The 15,705-nt window shown below is 34.6% G+C and overlaps 1 long non-coding RNA gene across 1 annotated transcript; it reads left to right on the forward strand.

Annotated features, from left to right (window-relative positions):
• Nucleotides 1-2,018: 2,018 nt before the first annotated feature.
• Nucleotides 2,019-14,677, forward strand: LOC119082394. The gene is made up of 3 exons (XR_005088635.1): nucleotides 2,019-2,268; nucleotides 8,068-8,071; nucleotides 14,666-14,677. It is a non-coding gene; the product is annotated as an uncharacterized LOC119082394 (long non-coding RNA).
• Nucleotides 14,678-15,705: the final 1,028 nt, after the last annotated feature.

The raw sequence follows: 15,705 nt of genomic DNA on the forward strand, positions 1-15,705 counted from the left end.
AATCGAAAATTTGACGAAAATCGAAAATTTGACGAAAATCGAAAATTTGACGTAAATCGAAAATTTGACGAAAATTGAAAATTTGACGAAAATTGAAAATTTGACGAAATTTGAAAATTTGAAGAAAATCGAAAATTTGACGAAAATCGAAAATTTGACGAAAATCGAAAATTTGACGAAAATCGAAAATTTGACGAAATTCGAAAATTTGACGAAATTCGAAAATTTGACGAAATTTGACGAAATTCGAAAATTTGACGAAAATCGAAAATTTGACGAAAATTAAAAAATTTGACGAAATTCGAAAATTTGACGAAATTTATCGAACATCGAAAATTTGACGAAATTCGAAAATTTGACGAAGAAAGTAATTCTCTATCTGCCACCATTCAAGAAATATCTCCAAAACCCCAATTGACCCACCCATTTCCAACTTTCGACATTTTTCGCAAATGCCCTTCTTTTCTACTCGTAAAACTCTGAGACTTTGCCGAAGAAAGTAACTCTCTATCTGCCACCATTCAAGAAATACCTCTAAAAACATAATTGACCCACCCATTTCCAACTTTCGACATTTTTCACATATGCCAATGTGTTCTACTCGTAAAACTCTGAGACTTTGCCGAAGAAAGTAAATCTTTATCTCTCATAAGCCAAAAAATATTAGTCCTTTCATCCTACGCTCGAGTAGCTCAAAATTTGGTCACTCTGACCACTCTAGCTCAACCAAATCTGCACCAATTTTTCTAATTATTTTTTTGTTCGATTCGTGTGGCGAATACCTTTCATTTGATGGGTCACACGCCCCTGCAGGTTTCAATACAGCTGAGCTACAGCTGACAACGCGTTACCGACCCTCGAAAACCACACTCAGAAACCACTTCGAGGCCAATAAAACAAAATTCTGGTTTTTCCTGGGGTAGTGGCGTATCACATTTTCGTTTTTATGCCCACCCTGAGGTTCCTGCAAAATTTCATGGAGATTGGCTGACTAGTTTCCGAGATCGACCGTCGATAGATAGACAGATAGACAGATAGACAGATAGGCAGATAGACAGATAGAAACATACAGAGTAAGTTGAAAGATTTTGATTGTTTGGAAAACGTTAATTTGGTGTATTTTCTATGAAAAGTGCCAATTTCAAAACGATGTATCTCCGGCAATTTTAAAGTTACATAGTCGAGTGATAGCTCGTTTTGCTCGTATTTGAAGCGCGAATAAGATAGAATAGGATTTGTGGTGATACAGGCCAAAGGAAAGAAACTTAAATTCTCGCCTATATATAGTTGCCGCGTCTCAAAAAATTTTCTTCGTTCTTTTTTTGGAAGTTAGACTGCGTCAAGTCCTCCGCTATCGCTCCGGACATGATGTGATGATCGGTTTGTTGGGTTGATCATCAAGTACCAAAAATTGATCATCAGTTTTGATTTGACAAAAAATCCATTTGATTTGATGATCAAGTTGAAAACTTTGATGATCAATTAGAAAACTGATAACAATTGTTCGTTATCTTTGTCAATCTGTACCTTTACTTTCACACTGTCTAATTGGTTGTAACTGATTTCAATAAAAAAATTCGCTGTGCTCTTAACTGTATCTCTGAAGACTTATACATCGAGATTTAAGTGAGAAGAATAGAAAAAAGGTGAATTACAGAAAATGAAGAAGAGAGAAGTGAGTTGCAGGTTCACTCAGGGTATGTTTTCATAATATGTCAGAAAAAGGAGTTGCTCATTCGAATTCAAGTTTGTTTTTATAAAATTCATTTTGAAAAATAAACAACATAATTTGAATAAACTATTTGCCTAATGATGTGATCTGACAATGTTGCATAGACGGCGTGGGGTAATCTGGCACACTGTGCTAAAACGACGAATTTCTCAACTACGTAAAAGGTGAAGTCGCACACGATTTTTTTTTTTGTAGCATTGAATTTGCCAGTGCGAGTTCACTCTTTACGTTGTTGAAAAGTGTTTTCTTTTGGCACCGTGTGCCAGATTCCCCGATACCATAAAAACACAAAGACATAACAAGAACGCGACAATGGTTGACACAAAACTACCTCCATTATATTTACCCTTTCATTTTACTAAAATCAACATAATTCACGAGCTCGCGATTTAGCGAAATTTTAAGGATATTGTCGATAGTAGTGCTGCTCAAATTGCAACGAATATCTTCAGCAGTAGTGTAAGGCTGAGAACGCTCTTTCTGCACTCACTTGTTAGCAGTAGCAGATAAAATAGTCATTACTGCATCAAACATTTGTTAGATATTCGATAACGTATCGAATGATTGAGCATTAAAATGGAATTTTGCTTTCTTCTAAATGCCATTTTCGACCAGAATAGTGGCCAGACTAGTGAGAATTCGACATATTTCAAAAAAACATTCCTACCCTGAACACCCTGTTACGCTTAACAAATAATAAAAATGTAATTCCGTCGTCATTCTTACACATTTCTGTCACAAATTTGGTTAGAAATGGCTATCATTATTTCTCTATAGACACCATAAAATCAATGTTCAGGACCACCCTGTAACCTTCAGGTATTCAAAAAATAGTATATGGATAGACTTTTCTGGGCAACATGATTGTAGATCTGAAATGTAATAAAACAGTGAAAAATAGATGTTTCAAAGTTTTTTGATTATCATCCATAATAATATGAAATATTTTGTCCAGAGTGTGCGAGAAGCGTCGAGGAGAACTGAAATAAAGCACTCTAGACTTTCCCCTCACCCTTTTCACGAAAAATGACAGGATTCAGTTTGGCACCCAAACTTTACTTACAAAAAAGTTGATCATCAAAAACCATCCAATTTTTTGATCATCAAAAAAAGTTGATAATCAAAAACAATTGATCATCAAAACCCATCCAATTTATTGATCATCAAGAAAAATTAATCATCAAAAAAAGTTGATCATCAAAAAATGACGAAAATTGAGCATCACAAATATTTGATCATCAAATTGATGGAATGATCATCAAATAGGTTTTTTTGATCTTCAACTCTTTTTGATAATAACATCTTTTTGATGATTATTTTTTTTTTAAATCAAATCAAAATCGAACCCTGCTTTACATGTAAAATTAGAAATCAGACAACAGTCAATGTTGTCAACAGTGTATGATTCTACGAACAAAGGAATAAGGTGGTTTCCTGACAGCGTCAAAACGAAGTTTGTTTGCTAGAGGAGGTATTGACCAAACACATGTGTGATTCTTAATTTGAATTTAATTGCCCATTTGATATCGTTTTGGCATGAAGACTCATTGGCATCAACATAATTTAAACAAATTGAAAAAAACTGGTATTCACAACGAGAAGCGAAGTAACAAAGAAAAGATGGGTAATTATTGACATTGGTGATTAGAATTTACGTGATAACATTGTATTGAAGTCGACTGACCTTTAGAATGAATGTGTCGTCGGCATTCGTGGTAGAGAGATCTATGAGGAGAAGTAGCTAAAATAATTATAGGCACTCATGTGCACTGCGTACAGTTAAGTTTATGAAAGAGAGAATAAATTCTGTGGCTGAATGAATCAATATATAATACAAATAATACAAACCATTAGCAGAAGTAATAACACCTCGCATGTTATTACATGTCATTTCTCTGTTTACAAGAAATTATTTTGATAGCGCCAAGTGGTTCACCAAACTGTGCGATAGGCCAAAATTTAATTTGATTGACTGTGTGATCTTGAAAAATCGAACGTAAGTTTAAGGGGCTGGTTAGGAGGTGCGAAAGCAACCACTGAATCTGAAGATTTACATTTTTAGCCCAACTTCACTGCAAAAACAATACAGCATTTCAAGTAAAACATTGAAGGTCAGTTAATCGGTCCATTAAGATTGCATTTTGATGTTTCATTGGTATTGGTTGGCATTGGTTGGTGTGGTGTATGTACCAACTGTAGTTCACGGAGACAGTCTTACAAAAACAATGGCAAATAGTGGCACAGGAAAACCGGACGACTACACTATCGTCGTCTTTGGAGTTAACACTAATAATGCGGTGGTGCTCGTTTCTCTTCTGAGTGATGATGGACATCTTGTTATTCAAAGAAGTAATGACGAGGTTATTGTTGTTAATCCAGCCAATGCGGCCTGGAAACCCGATTCAAAATACATTGTCTGTGATGAGGTACAGCCGGAACGTATTGCGAAGCGTCTAAGTGAATTGACTAAACCCTTCCGATTTGTTGTGGCATTTGATGCCACTGATATTTTTGCGGATCCATTCTGGACGATGATCATTTATTTAGCCAAATATGTATCGGAAGACGAAATCTATTCGAATCAGCTCCAAATGGTTGCAATGAACATGCCACATGATGGGATTTCTTTGCAAGAACATTGCAATGAGTTAAAAGAGACAATCAAGAATGGGCTTCAACTACATTTTGCGATAGATTTTCAGATTGTGGGAATGCATGTCATTGAAAAAACTGGTCCTGTCAGTGAAATGCCAGAGCTTAAACAAGAGCTGGTCGCTGTTAAAAACGCTGTCGATCATCCAGTTGCATAGTGTTTCCGACAATTTATGCATTAATTGTCAAATATTTTGTATAAAATCCAACAAACTTAATGGTTTTAAAAACTTATCAACTCAAATAAATTTTAGCATGTGCTTGACGTTCTGCACGTTTCATTCTGTCCACAGCAAGAAAAACGTAAAGTGAGTCTTTCCACTCATATGCGTAGAAGATTCTACAAACGTACTTCAAGCAAAAGTGCTGATTCGAGTGACAGCTGCCAAATGGAGTACTATTTTCTGTGAAAAATGTTTACAGATTTTTTTACAGTGCAAAAATTTGTTCAGTGCACTGTCCTGTTTCAGTACCCTATTCTGAGAACCGCTCATGCTTGAAGTGCGTTGTTTGTACGCAAAAATTGTCACAACGAAACTTTAACCCAAAAAATTTTAGAGGTAAAATTTTTAGCAAAAATAAGTTTGTATCATATGCTAATTTGGTTATGTGTAGCTGAATTGAAGAATTTCAAGAATTTTACTGTATTGTTGGTGCAGCACTCTACGCCAATTTCTTTTCGTCTTGTGATTGGATTTCCGTCACGCGCAGCCATTATTACGACTGTTTTTTTTACGAGCACCAAGCGATGGAATAAGCACGATATGAGTGGAAATTATAGTCACGAACGTTTCCTATTCCAGAGATAGGCTCTGGGTTCTTGTTAGGTTGTACAACAAATTGTTGTGTTTTAATACAATCTGTTAAATATATAGATTTTTTCCTCAAATATACTTATAATAAACAGAATTAATTTCTGACAAATTTTAAGCTTTGTAAAAAGCTTCTGGATCTCATTTAATGGTAAGTCTTAAAACAAACAAAAAAACAAAAAACTAAAACTTTAAACCTCAGTCATCAATTTTTGATAAGTTGTTCGGCAAAGAACGCCAACGTGTGTTCACCACGTAACGGGCAAAAATATGAAATTCCAACTCTAGATCGTTGGAAATTCTAATTTTCTCCCTTCAGTAAACAAATAACGGCTATAATATTGTGATTAGATTCAGGACAATTAATGAATTGTTTCTTCTAAACAGCCTCGATTCAAACAACACACACACGACAACTCCGTGGCGTGTGTGTTTGATCGAGGCTGTTTAGTTTCTTCTATAAGACGTTGATTGCTTTAGAAATAGAAGTTGGAAAAAATCATCTATTGGGTTGGCTTGCCGTCTGTTAAGATTAAGAGGCACGCTAAGCTGAAATTGTAGGCTACATTTGTGCGTTTCATATTTTACTTTCGGTGAAATATTTTTCTTAGAATCCTTCTTGAAAAATGTACGAAAATGTAGCTTTCAATAAAAAATAGATTTTTTGGGGCAGTTCGACCAGTCCTGAGAAAAGTCAACAGTCTGGTTTTTATTGAAAGCTAACACATTGGGGGTTATTGTCGTCTTACCCTTTCAGAAAACGATTTATACGGAAATATTCAGTATACATACAGTTACCACTCACGTGTAAGCATCGGTTCTTCTTAAAGCTTTTCGAAATATAATCAGGCAGGGCATACAATTCAGAAAGGCAATACATCACATATCCAACAGGCATGTTCTACTACTCGACACCCCGTACGTTGCAGTTACGAGTTCGAAAACCTATCGGTATTTTTCCCTCCATCCAGAAAAAATAAATTTCTAGGACGTCTGGATCAGGAGCTAGACCTATTTTAAGTTAAATCGGAATTCAACTGGTGTGAGCGAGACGAATATTGTTGTCTCTCTCACACTTGTGGAATTCTTATTTAACTTAAAACCGGGTCTATCTCCTGATCCAGACGTGCTAGAAATTTATATTTTTCCTGATTTAGAATCAGGAAGGAAAACACCCATAGGTTTTCGAATTCATATCTGCAGCAATTTTTTATTCACCATCTGTAGAGTAAAACTTGCATCACGCCCGCTTACTAACGTGCGGGCATGATTCATTCGATTGACATATCGATTATTTGATTATCGACGTTTTCAAAAGTCAATATCAATCGCATGTATCGATTGTTAATAATCGGATGAGTATCGTTTATTGATAATCAAAAAATTATTAAGATAAAAATTGTTTTAGTAAATTAAAACAGACTAAAACTAACCTCCACAGGCTATAAAAGGCTATTTCGTTACCAAATTAGTTTGTTTGACTGTTAATCTACTATTTTCGTTGCAAAACTATCCGAGCTTTAGTATTTGTCAAAATATAAAACCAATGTTTTATAGATAATCGCTAAATATCGATTATTAATTGTTGACAATCGATGATTGTGCTTGAATATCGATTATGGATAAATCATTCGATTGATATCGATTATTATGTAATTCTATTATCGATTGATGATGTTTAGTCAACATGCCTAAGAACTTCTCAAAATTCGTATCGAAAGTGACTGTACATATTTTCATAAGATTTTCGTCACAAACTTTCACAGTTTTTAATTTACTTTCTACGAAATTTGAAAAGATAATATTTCAGTTAGTTCATTCCCCAGAATAGAACCATACCACCCTTCCATCTCATACGATTTACCCTCTATTATGATTCAATCTTACATCGCCGACTAAATTCTTATTAAGCTTAGCTTTTATGCTTCTTTTGCGACGCAAAATTGTACGTAATACTATCCTAAATAGTTATAGCTGCAACAATGTTACAAGTGAAATAAAGATTAAGCTAAAGCTATAGAAGCAATAGAAATAATGTAATGTAAACTAGCGTGAAGACGGAAGCTGCAATGTAATAAATACTCATAAAATGAATATCTCGAACAATATTCTCCACTGTATATGAAACTGAAACCGACTAAAACAGACTATAGTTCTAACAAAGGGATTCCATTCAAAAAATAAAATGTGTTGAACAAAGTTATAACAGAACACATATGGAAGGCAAAAAAATATATGATCACCATTAAAAACGGATTTTTTTTTTCATTCAAAAGTATAACATTGTATGAAACTGTAAATGTGTATATAGGACACTACTTTCCTTTACAACTGGTTGGTATGCACCAAATTAGTTAAAAGTTTGTTTTTTCATTTAATTAGTTAAAAAGATTTATGTCACTCGGAAAAGATATCTCATTTTGTGGAAATATGCATTAAAAAGTGCACATCTGCACATTTCAAATTGTGGTCTTCAATTAAAGTAATTATATGATGTGGTGGGTATATAGTGCGGTAGACGCTTTTGTAATTAAGTTTTCTTCATATTCTAGATTCGGAAAATTATTTCATACAAATATTTTGAAAAAACTTACAGAAGAGAGTCAGTACTTGTAACTTGTAACAGCACACAACACACACACACTATAAATGTGAATACAAAGTTTTGCGAAGCCTTCCTCCACTTTTTCAATTTAATAAAACTGTTGTACGCCACTTGCGATGATTTAAAAAGCTAAATTTAGCACGTATATCAAGCGTGTCTCATTTATTATAAATCGAAAATACCATCGTCCCCATAGACATTCTAACGGAAAAAAGCATTTCGAAATACAGTGAGTTCATCTTTAAAAAGCACAATTTTAAATTTAGCAGAGTTTAAAAAGTCATCGATTTTCCCAGTCAATTACGTTCTATCCAGTCTGTGATATTTGGAAACACTTGATTCTCTGGAAACATCGATGACTTTTAAGACTCTAAAAAATCTCAAATATGTTCCGAAATAAAAAAAACCCACAGTAACAAACAATCAGGCCGTAACTTTCACTTTTCACATTTTCCGGACATATCAATTGAAAATATGAACATGCTGTGCTATAGTTGAAATTTTACAATTTATGTGCGACAGAAAACTTTTCACGCTTAACGAACCGAAACGAACTGTGACCGGGCCAGAGATAATGAAGTCATAAATTTACGTTATGATCCTTTTCTATGCTGTAAATGTTGCAATGTTTTATGTAAAGCTAAGCTGAAACATATTTTATTCGAAATGGTATGGAGTTCGTAACAAACAGATTTGCTGTTCATAAATTTGTTTATCAAAAAAGCATATGATCTTACCAAATTAATTGTGGTGTTTTCTAATGTTAGTTCAAGTGTCGTTTTTGTATGGAAATGGTCACGCATACAGATTTAGCGACAAAAGTTTAGTGCTGCGTCTGAGTAAAATTCAATTTCAAATCCTTTCGGATGTCTTTTTTCTTCGTCAAATATAACATTTTAAATGGTACATGTGTTCATCATGACATTCATGAAGCTACTTTGTGACGCAAATAATTTTTTTTCTAGAATTTTTTTGGTAAAATTTTTGCTTGTGCGAATGTCGGCCTTTGAAAGACCTACAGGTAGAGTATACGCACCGCTTGGTGCTAGTAGATCCACGAGAGTTATGACTAAAAATGAATCGTTTGGAAAACCGTTTGCTCCCTCTTTTCTAAACTCCTAAACTCCTGTCGCGTAGCAAATATTGGTCTAATTGAAAAACTGATTACAGTTCCGGACTCCTGAGGTCATTTGCTATGCGCTAACACTTTATTTGACTAAAATGCTCAGGGAAAAATTTAATAATTTTTCTCTTGACATTACTGATAGTGGATCGGTTTTAACGACATATATTCGCGACATAGCGAAGCGTTTTTCTATTGATAAATTAAAAGAATAGTAGACGGTAAAAAATGACTGCCGTAGTACCGTTCCAGATGCTGTTCCTCAGAAAGAAGGAAAAAATCTACATTTTGGCACCAACTTCTTTTCCAAGACTTCTGTAGGCTTGCAGCGCAAAGGTACTGGGTACATTTATATGTGGAACGATAGTGGGTGGGGCCAGCTACAACACCCCATACTCAGTTCCGTGCAACATCGAAGCTGCAGAGAAGACGGACTCTCCGAACTTTCACTATATTTTTAGTCATAACTCTCGTGGAGCTACTAGCTCCAAGCGGTGAGTATACTCTACCTGTAGGTATTTCCAAGACCGACATTACAACAATTTAAAATAATTTTCTCTTGAGTTACGAAAAACTGTTTTCGGTACCCTCTGACATGTATTCACTTCTGAACGCTTTTCACAGAAAACAATTTTTTTAGAAAAAGTGAAAGATACGTGTTTTCTAGAATTGAAAGACGAATCCAACGAGCTATCACTCATTAAAATCGAAAACCGCTTGTTCCCCAATCACCTGAAGATTCGGCGATATAACTCTTAGATTCTAAAATTCACAAACATTTTCACAATTCAAAACTTTCAGTTGTCATTATGATTGTATTTAATAAAAACTGATTGCTATTTAATTTCCCCGCACAGTAGCCAAAACTACAAAGTTAACAACTCCATTTACTTTAACAAAAAAAGAAACGAATCAAAAAAGAGAAACTGTCCGAACTGTTTTTGTTCCATTTCACGGTCAGTTTGTCATATGAAATTTATATAAGTTGACGAAGTCACACAGTGTCAACCCCATTAAAGTACTATATACCCCGACAATGGTATAAGAAAATCAACAACAACCTCGTAGCTAAAATTCTACGGTTATGGTTGTATATAAAGGCAGTTGTAGGTAGTGTAGAGAAAATCAAGAGACAAATATTTTAGGAAAATATTTTTCAGAATTCTTTTTTCTATCTGTTTCGTTTCGGTCGAGTAAAAAAATTGTTTTTGGTCCAGGTCTCTTAGGGACGTAATGTGCATACAAATATTTATGAAATGTTTACAAAAAGAATTGTTAATATCAATCTAATTTGACGGTCCCTTTGTGTAAATTATAACAGGAAGGACTCTCTAGACGTGGATGCTCCGAATAACCAATTGGTAAATTATACTCGTTGTCTTTGGCCACTATAGCAAGTTTTGGTTCGATTAAGCATTGCGATGTTATCTAATACCTGGGTCGCTTCCAATGTCAGGATATAAAAAGCTGTGATATACACGAATGTTTTAAACTCTGATAAAAATTATAACACGCGTGTATGTGACTATTCAACCCATATAGCAACTTATAAGAAGTCTGTTGGTATAGCAGGACTATAACTTAGTGGATTTTTACAGTTGAAACTTACCTACAGACACACGCACTTTTAAAGTCATACGTAAAGGATGATGATGATGCTGATGTTACAAAGTTAGATTTCAAAGTCTTGTGTTCATTGTCGTGATAATAATATTTAAAAAAAAAATGTCGTCGCCAGGACCGAACCCAGAGCATACAAGTCAAAAAGAAAGCGTGCTACCGACTGAGCCATTCAGACTTTCGTGAATCGAGTTTTTGTAACGAACTTGCGGTATATGGTTAAGATTATATAAGTACTTAGAAGTACTTTAAATAGATGCCATATAACTTCCGACGATCAAAGTTTAGAGAAATATTCCAAAAGCGGTAACTACATACTGATTAATCGAAAAACTTATTCATTAAACCAGGGTTGTAATGAAGCAACTCCACTCACACATTATCAAATATTCCGACTCAAAATTTAGCTTATGCGCGTATTCAAGAGTAAAGTATCGTGGTAACTAGTGTACTTTTCATATGGTTGCTTCTGGCCGTTATAAGTTGCATCTGAATCCAAATTCACACAACAACATTAATCATGGAATTTATCTCTTTGAATTATAGAAAACTTAATCCGTCAGTCTGTCTGTCTAACATGAAGATAACTTAAACTTAATACAAACGATATTCATCCGGCAATATAATTAGGTGCACAGTTCAATTATTTGTACCCCGGAAGACATTTCAAAACTTTTGTTGAGGTACAGCCCTTTATTTGCCGATATCGCATAGTGAGACCAATAACTATTGTTATCGTTGTGTTCGTCTGGTTTTGTATAATTTCGAAATGTACAATGTGAATCCGCATTTTGTCATTTTATCTTTTTATAATGTTCTCAATTTATCAAAATGTTTAAGTTTGGCAACAAAACATTAAGCAATTGATTTGAACTAAGTGGAGATATCAAATTTAAATGAAGAAGAATCGGCGACAGAATGGAACATGGTCTTAGATAACGTTATTATTAGAACGTAAACGATCTCTATTCTCCATTACCTTCACCCTCATCAAAAAATTGTCCGAAAATCCTTGCCAAATTTGAATGGTGCTGTTGTTAAAACAAAATTTTGTAATAACATATTTCATTCGTGATCGAGGATTAAAAATTAAAACTTTTTTTTACAAATCGAATTTCGATATTTACGAAAATTTATTGGAAAAATGTAATTTATTTGCGATGAGGGGGCTATTACAATTTCCCATATAGTTGTGTATCAAAAGGCATTTAAAAGCAATTATTGAGGATTATTTTCAACTCATCATGTTGTGTAATCAACTCTAAAATTATATAATGGGCTCTTCATCTCTGTATTAGTTGGAAACATTTTTTTTCCGCGTATTTGCACAATATACGCTCCACGATGCGATAGCTGTAATTTTAAACGATTTTCATACTTAATGTGAGTAATTTTTTGAATTTTCAATTGGTTTCACGTGTAAAGAGTCATCTCATCAGATAAGGGTTGTTGGTTTGGTGGCTTTGTAGAGTACACGGTCTCTCTTTGATACTTTTCTTACCCTTCGGGTTCAAGAAATGTTCTCAGTTCTAAGATTTGATTTTATTCAGATTGGCTGTAACGCAACATATTCATATAACCGTCATCTTTACACGGGATCTTTTAAGTTACTCTTAGAGCAATTGTTTCGTTCGCATCCCGAGATTTAATAGTACAAACGCATCTAATTTGATTTTACCATGAATCTATTGAATATCTGTCTGTGGAGAGATTTGCAAACTAAATAGTTATTGATAAAAGAGAATGAAAGGCTCCGTACGAATCACTGGTTAATGGTTTAATGCTCTGGTCTGATCAGTATGATCATAAGATTTATTGATTACAAGGACCACAAAAACTCAAAATCTTCAAAGTAAATTTAAAAAAAAAACTGTTGCCTGGTATCGCGCACCTAACAACCGTATCATAAAGTAAACCTTTCTTGCGTCTACGCTACTGTACCAATTGAACACAATTTTTTATTAATTGTGTTGGTTTGCGTCATTTATGTAAATTTTTGGTTTCACATTAATTACACGGTTTGCTTGACAATTGAAAGATATTTCCACAATTTCGCATTTCACATAATAAAGTCCATGTCGGAAGATGATATGGACCTACAACACAGTCCAATGTCATATTATTAACAGAAATTAGCGACGATAAAGTCACAAAGAGCTGATTACTGACTGAAACACACACAGAATGCCGTCCTTCAGACAATAGGTCGGTATTTTTTATCCATCATTTCGCAAGTGATTCAAAAGTGTAGCTGGTAAACCGGTTTATTGCGATTGTATTGTTGCTTGTTCGAATCTCGTTGGGGATATTTTTTTTAACTTTCTCTTTGTCTCAAAGTTACGTTTGATGTTAATTAGAAATGCCTGTATTTAAGGACACAATATTGACTAGTTTTACTATAACTTTAACTATAGGTACGTATAAAAAAAAATTAAAAAAATGTCACAGGCTGGTATTGAGCTCGGATCGTCCAGCATCTAAAATAAAGAACGATACCACCTACGCCACGGAGCAAACTATTACTCGTTGTTTTATTTACAAGCGTATTCACATTTCAGTCAATACATTTTATTGGTCGAGACCATCGAATCATCGAATCAACTGAACCCTGCCCAATGCAACAGCCCTGCATACCTATGGACTCTGATTTTTTTCCACAACTGGTTAACGATTTTAATTCAGCTTATCGTAAGAGCTTCAGTGGTCGAGTTGGTAGAGCTCTTGGTTGCAAGTCGAGGTGCACCGGGTTCGATTCCCGCGGTTGACGCAGGTATTTTTAATTTTTATTCTCAACGAAATTCGGTTTATAATGTAATTTGTCGAAGTTTCAAACAGATCCTGATGGCCGAGCGGTTAAGCGCATTGCTGTTTCAAGCGAAACACTTTGGGTTTGTCCACTATACCGTCAGGGTTACTAGAGTTAGTATTGAGAAATTAGACCCGCTCTTCAATACTGCACTTTGGGGGGGTTTGTATGAATCTGATCGCCAATTGTTCTACCACTCTATCGCTTTCGCTTCTGCTTAAGTCTATCTATCTACATAATAGTATAGTATAGTCTACAATACGGTAGTGAGCATGTGTGAGCCATAACATATGTTCCGATGCTGTAGTAGGTAAAGCGTAAAACGTTCTAAAAAACTAAATGAGAGAACCAATTGCGAGCCAGCCATAGCAGTGATGGTTCTACACCGTAGGTTAATCAGTGTTGTGTTGTGTTGTGAAAACCGATTGGCAATCAGATTCAGACAAATCTTTTGCTCAAATTTATTATTTTCAATTTTTTTTTAAACCTAAAACAGCTGTAGGTCGATTTGAAGTGAATATTTTGAACAGATTTCGAATTCTCGATCATCTTTGATTGCATCCGTACAGCGAAAAATTGATATCTTTGTTCGAGCATGTTAGAAACGCTCTCGTTTAATCAATTTATTTACTTAAAAGGTAAACCATTTTACTAAACTCTTACACTTGCAATGAGAGTGGTAAGTGCTGATTCGCGTAACTAGACACATGCTTTTCGATATGTTTTGAACTTAAAAGTTACCGGTTCTCAGACTAAAGCCTCAAGCTGGCCACCAGTCCGATCTATCAATTTTTATTTTCAGCAGACACTGCCATTGAATTTTAAGTTCCATTTCAATCCAATTCATTCTATCTATTACACATACGATATTCGACGGCTCTTGAGAACCAGAACTTACTGCATCATTAATTCAATGTCTAACGATGGATATTGATATTCTAATTCCACAACAGTTGATAATATATCATATGCACCTCCGTAAAATGTTCATTCTGAAGAGGGGTAGACTGTGATCCTAAGCCGTGATCATGATCTCACTTAGCGAAATGAACATTTGGACATAGGTGCAAAGAATTCCCAGAATTCCCCATATGTGCTTTGGTGTAAAGGACCAGGTGGAGATTAAAAACATTTCAAAATTGTCAGGTGTTCAGCAAAACGAATATTTTATACTAAATCTCTCGAACCATTTAATCGAACTTTGACATCTCTAGAGTGCTATTTAGTTGTAAAATAATCAATTATCTTCAATGCGCAACTTAGTGGTAACTTTGCAGTGAATATACACGGAAATGTAATTTTATGTATAGCAAAGAACTATTTTGCGCTCGTCGTTCGTCGTAGAGATTTTTTGAATTTTGTTTTAAAAATTAAAATCCGGAAAGAAAATACCAGTAATGTCACGTAACCTCACCCCGAAATAACCATAACCGTGCCATTTATGTACTGTTTTATACAACAACACTCAGTGGTACATTTCATGTTCTTGTTCACATGATAACATGGACAATTATTACATATTTAATCTATACTAAATGGTTGCACTCATAAACTTTTTTGTTTTTATATAACTTTATGTTTCGTGTGGTACAACAGGGGTGGAATGATACACGGTGAAGTTGAAATCTGTAACCAAACATGCGGGTAGATATTTCATGGAGGTAAGCTGCTTACAGTGACTCGAATATCTAGGTATGTGAGAGAGTACATAAACTTTATTCCACGGAAGATTATTTTACAACATTTATTGTACATATCTGCGACGTTGTTTGCTTCGTTCGTCTGTAGCGAATATCTTGTGGTGCACGAATGCACAGAGTTTCTGGTTTTAATCTGTTCAATTAATATAAAATATTGCTGAATATTTGTCAACTTATATTCGAGCCAAAGTTCGGAGCTACATATTCAAAATTGTGTTGAACTCGTTCAATTTCATAGTTTTGATCCGGGGATAATGTGAAGTAAAATCATAACACGTAACTGTATGCAATCCATTCATTAAGTAATTTAAGTCCGTAAATTTTTTACAGGAAAATCTACTCAATATTTGTTCACAAATGTTTGTGACTACGGAACGATTAACGGATTAACTTATTTTTAATGGGCTCTCCCTTCCCCACTGTACTTTGATGGTGCCACAAAAATGCGTTTTATGTAAATTAGTCTGAAGCTAAAAAAAATTATGTGAAAACGCGTTACAGAATGTACGGAAAAGTTTGCTATTGACACTGTGGTATCCACATTTGACGAATGTGAACAACGTGAGTGAAAAATCTACGATCGATTTAGTATTTACGCAGAAAGCTGTCAAAGAGCCAAAAAAGAGCACACAATTTTGTAGGAAAGAGAGCATTT

Source organism: Bradysia coprophila, unplaced genomic scaffold, assembly GCF_014529535.1.
Source record: "Bradysia coprophila strain Holo2 unplaced genomic scaffold, BU_Bcop_v1 contig_415, whole genome shotgun sequence".
NCBI lineage: Eukaryota > Metazoa > Arthropoda > Insecta > Diptera > Sciaridae > Bradysia > Bradysia coprophila.